This window comes from Octopus sinensis, unplaced genomic scaffold (genome assembly GCF_006345805.1).
Source record: "Octopus sinensis unplaced genomic scaffold, ASM634580v1 Contig06688, whole genome shotgun sequence".
In the NCBI taxonomy this organism is placed as follows: Eukaryota; Metazoa; Mollusca; class Cephalopoda; order Octopoda; family Octopodidae; genus Octopus; species Octopus sinensis.
In genome coordinates this window covers 1-5,853 of record NW_021829459.1, presented here as the reverse complement: position 1 = coordinate 5,853, position 5,853 = coordinate 1, and the positions used below count along the sequence as shown (strand labels likewise).

Here is a 5,853-nt window from a genome sequence, read left to right as displayed (position 1 = left end):
TCCTGGTAATAATTTGAATCAAGTAATGATCACATTCCTTGCTACCCGCTGTAGTTTTGGTTTTCAATTCAAGCTTTGGTTTCTCTCTTCCAAGAAAAATCATCTCTTTTTTCTCTTCCAAGCTTCTTGCAAAAGGTTGTGAAAGTAGTAAGGAAACTGAATTAACTGACTCTTTTGCCATTTTGTGGGTAAATATATTTCTTTACTATCCACAAGGGGCTAAACATAGAGGGGACAAACAAAGACAGACAAACGGATTAAGTCGATTACATCGACCCCAGTGCGCAACTGGTACTGTATTTATCGACCCCGAAAGGATGAAAGGCAAAGTCTACCACGGCGGAATTTGAACTCAGAACGTAACGTCAGACGAAATACCTATTTCTTTATTACCCACAAGGGGCTAAACACAGAGGGGACAAACAAGGACAGACAAACGGATTAAGTCGATTACATCGACCCCAGTGGGTTACTGGTACTTATTTAATCGACCCCGAAAGGATGAAAGGCAAAGTCTACCACGGCGGAATTTGAACTCAGAACGTAACGTCAGACGAAATACCGCTAAGCATTTCGGCCGGCGCGCTAACGTTTCTGCCAGCTCGCCGCCTGGTAAATAAAAACTGGAATGTTACTGAGTATTAATTTTGTTTTCGATGAATCAACAAAAATCTTGCAATGAATCTAACAACAAAATTAGGCTCTTGTTTGCTTGTTTGTCTGAATTTCTTGAAAATAATTTTAAATATTTAGAATTAAATTTCAAAGCATTGGTATTAATAAATAGATAAATAGATAAAAACGTTACCTTTTAACCACTCAAAATCAAATTCGCTGCTAGATCCTTTGCGCAGCTAATGAATTCTGGGAGGTGGTCACATGATTAAATTCCTCGAGGTAGTGTTGTGACTTTTGACCCCTATTTCTTTACTACCCACAAGGGGCTAAACACAGAAGGGACAAACAAGGAGAGACAAACGGATTAAGTCGATTATATCGACCCCAGTCGATAACTGGTGCTTATTTAATCGACCCCGAAAGGATGAAAGGCAAAGTCGACCTCGGCGGAATTTGAAATCAGAACGTAGCGGCAGACGAAATACCGCTGAACATTTCGCCCGTCGTGCTAACGATTCTGCCAAGCTCGCCGCCTTTTGACCCCTAAATAGGGGTGACTTTTGACCCCGTACGTCTAGCGCGTAGTAGTAGCAAATATTACCGAAACCCTGGACGGGGGATCACTCGGCTCGTCCGTCGATGAAGAGCGCGGCTATCCGCGTGAACTGATGCGAATTGCAGGACTCAGTGAACATCGACACCTCGAACGCACATTGCGGCCCCGGGATCCTATTGACCCCTAAATAGGCAGTTAAGAAAAGTTAAGAAACTAAGCAGGAAAAAGAATTGCTTTACTCGCCGTTTTGACCTACTTATTTTTTTCTCTCTCCATTCCCTAGAAAACAGCGGACAAGTTGTCTGTCTTTTCAATTCCCCAAAGGCATGCAAGTGTATTTATTTTCTGTAGCGGTCCTACAATGTCATTTCTTTTAATAACGGTTGCTGACCAATTCAATTCATTCTATTTATACAACCGTTCACTTTTAGAGTCAGAAACAAATGTTTTTTTTTTTTTTTTCTGTGTGCTGTGTTTCTTCAGAGGTCATTAGTCATAATTCATTCATGCTACCACTACCCAGCAGGAAGTGAAAAAATAATTCACGAGAAAATAAAGGAAAGTTAAAATTATCCATAATTTTACATTAAACAAAAAATTATCTATCCTAGAAAAGAAGGCCTGCAATATATGTGTTGCAAACATGGACGCCTCGCGCCTGGTGTATATATATATATATATGTGTGTGTGTGTGTGTGTGTGTGTGTGTGAAGGCGGCGAGCTGGCAGAAACGTTAGCACGCCGGGCGAAATGCGTAGCCGTATTTCGTCTGCCATTACGTTCTGAGTTCAAATGCCGCAGAGTTCGACTTTGCCTTTCATCCTTTCGGGGTCGATAAATTAAGTACCTGTTACGCACTGGGGTTGATGTAATCGACTTTATCCGTTTGTCTGTCTTTGTTTGTCCCCTCTGTGTTTAGCCCCCTGTGAGTAGTAAAAAAATGTGTGTGTGTGTGTATGTGTGTGTGTGCGTGTGTGTGTGTGTGTTTATATATATATGCGCAGGCATGGCTGTGTGGTAGGAACCTTGTTTTCCAACCACATGGTCCTGAGTTCAGTCCTACTGTGTGACACTTTGAACAAATGTCTTCTACTATAGTTTCGAGTCAACTAAAGCCTTTTGAGTGGATTTGGTAGACGGAAACTGATAGAAGCACGTCGTGTATATATATATTTGTGTGTGTGCGCGCGCGTGTGTGTGTGTATGTGTGTGAGCGTGCGTGCGTGCGTGTGCGTGTGGTGTGTGTGTGTGTGTATTTATGTGTGCGTTTCATTGTGTCTGTGTTAGTCACCCACCCTCCATCGCCGTAGTCAAAGAATTAAAAAAATTAAAAAGTATTAAAAAAATTAAAGAATTAAAAAAATAGCTTTGCAGAGTTATCTGATGCATTTAAGGGACATGACTGAACCTGGTTGTACTTCAAATGAATTTCAGCGGATTTTTGTGTGTGTGTTTGGATATGTTCTAACTATTTGATCTCTATTGTTTAATATATTATCTGTTATTAATATAGCGGTCCTTTCTGCAGTACCTATGTTGCACGTTTCATTGCCATTTTCATCATTAACCGATTCTATTTATGCGTTTGTTGCTATTTATGTTTCTATATTTTTTTACATGTAGCAGTGGATTTATTTATTTAATTATTCCTTTTTTGGTCCCGATATCAGTTCCATTTTATTTCTATCTTCTCTGTGAGATACATAAAATAATAACATATAAACAACTAAGGTTGGAATAATGGGCTATAAAATTTGCAGAAATAAAATAATGTACGTATGTGTCTGTGAATGTGTGTGTGAGTGTGTATGTGAGTTTGAAAATCATAAAATTAGTGAAACCGGTTTGGTCTTTAAAAATTAAAAATCCAATTAGTGAAGCGGTTTCAAGCCGGTGAATCGAAACTGCTTTGTATTGTTGTCTCCTGGTAGTAGAGCTCCCTTTCGTTTACGATACTCTCTCCGTGAAAAAACAAATAGTCCAACGTGATAGAAAACAAACAACAACAATACGCTACCGTCTTAAAAAATGGAAACATGAAAACCTTCGTACATAAGAAAAAGATGGTCACGCATGAATTTCATTTCATCATAATTTTACCCCATTAAACAACCTTGCCCGGACTTGTGCCTAGGAGGGTAACTTTCTAGGCGTAATCCCACGGTCAGTGTCGTGACCGAAGGGTGTCCCGATGACTGGTTTGGAATAAAAGAATAAACACAATGACTGCAGGAACCAACAATAATGTCTCAAGGTGCTCACTAAACCTGCCTACCAAATCTCAGTCAAATTATATCTAGTTCTCTTAGATTTTCTGAGAATAACATAAGGACACATTCGAATATTTAATCCTGAATAACTGATGAGTAAGGTAGGATAATTACGGTTACTAGTACATCTGATTGTAATATGTTGCATTCAGAAAGGCAATACGAGCACCACAGAAGAAAGTAATATATAAGCTGGGACCCTCGTCGTCGTAACCGACGGAGTACTCCTATGTATGTATGTATGTATGTATGTATGTATGTATGTATGTATGTATGTATGTATGTATGTATGTAAGGCTTACTCGATCGGGCTAGACCGTGAGCTCGGAAACAAGAATACCAGTAATGACGCCAACAACGGCCATAACAATTCTAGCTGTATTTAAAATATGAATACTTTCCTCTCAAAATAGCAGAAGATGGGAAAAACCTTTTGAATTTAAAGAATGGATTGTTCGGCAGACATTTCTAAATTTGACATTTAATTCTCAACGTTTTAAGTTAAGATTTGTGAGTTTCTATGAAAATGACCATTACAAATGTTTATATGTCTGTTGTACATTGTACTGTCAATTTAGAAATTTATAATCCTGTTTTGATTTAAGAAAATATTTGTGCGTGTATATACGTATATGTGTTTGTATAAGTATATATATATATATATATATATATATATATATACAAAGACATACATATATATATCTTTAATTACTTATGTTTTCTATATACACACTTATATATATTTTATATATATATATGTGTTTGTGTGTGTGTCTACATTATATACACTCTTAATGTACAACGGAATTCTCTCTCTCTCTTCTCTCACTCTTCTCTCTCTCTCCTCTATATATATATATATATATATCTGTCATACATACACACACACACACATATATATATATATTTATATATCTATCATACATACACACATACGCATGGAAAGACGCACACAATATACGTGCACATAATCTGTGTATGTGTGTGCGCTCGTTATTTTAATGTATATGTATCCAAATATCCGTATGCATGCGTTTGGACGTGTGTATGTGTGTTTGTGTGTGTGTGTGTGTGTGGATGGGCGTGTGTGTGAGTGTGTGTGTATATATTTAGAGAGAAAGAAAGCGAGAGAGAAAGAGAGAGAATGAGGGAGCCCAGAGAGAGAAAGAGAGCACGCATTCTGTTGTATATGTAACATTAAGGGTAAATAATATCAAAAGCATCAATAACTGCAACAACGAAACAACAACAGCAAATAATAATAATAATAATAATAATAATAATAATAGTAATAGTAATAGTAATAGTAATAATAATAATAATAATAATAATAATAATAATAATAATAATAATAATAATAATAATCTGGTAAAGGTCATCTGTAAAATGTTAGATAAAAATCTGTAAATAACTGAAATCCTAACAAAAGCATCTCATCATGTTTAATATGTCTGCCAAGGCTGTTATAGAGGGTGAGGTCATTACTTTTAACTTATTCCAAAATGGAAACACTATTTCAGTAGATTCCGCCATTTAACTAAGTCCATGCTGGAGCAACGCTTTCAAAGATTATTCAGGAAATGACTTTTTAATCTTTTGCCCTCTTGTTCTTTGATTTGTGTTAGTAAATCAAAGAAACTGAAACTGAAAGAAGCCCGTCGTTGTGTGTAAGTGTGTATATATGTTTGTGTGTCTGTGTTTGTCTCTCCAACATTGCTTGACAACCGATACTCGTGTGTTTACCTCTCCGTAACTTAGAGGTTCGGCTAAAGAGACCGATAGAATAAGTACTATGCTTACAACGAATAAGTCCTGGATCGATTTGCTCAACTAAATGTGATGCTCCAGCATGGCCGCAATCAAATAACTAAACAAGTAAAAGAGTAAATAGTATAAGAGTTTCATTACTTCTCGATTACACCTCACACACGCGCGCACGCACGCACACACACACACACACACACACATATACATATACATCGCCCATAATATCGCCAGATACATCTCAGTGAACACATTGCGGAACAACTGGAACCACAATTCCTAATCTTCCCGTTATATCAATGTACTATTTGGACCTCAACATAAATGAGACCAAATAAAGAAGCCTCATCTATCGAAAGCTATAAGCCAGAACTGAATATAAATCCATATTAATAATTACAGATTTACTGCAAAACAACTTGGTTACCAATTATCACCCCTAACGAACAAAATTTCTCATTTCGAATTGCATCAAACACTCAAAATTTGAAAAGCTTCTGCGAACTCGGTCATTTTGTTAGAGGAAAAAAAATCTTATTTTTTATAATATTGTATAATACTTTCGCCATGACGACTTAAATATATTCTTTAGTCTCGTAAGACAAATCTCCTGTCTTTTCATCTTATGATTTTCCTTGTGTATGT

General features: G+C 36.8%; 1 pseudogene; it reads left to right on the top strand.

The window, feature by feature from the left end:
- The first annotated feature begins 1,222 nt into the window (after window positions 1-1,222).
- On the top strand, window positions 1,223-1,371 carry LOC115227661 (annotated as a pseudogene).
- The last annotated feature ends 4,482 nt before the right edge of the window (window positions 1,372-5,853 follow it).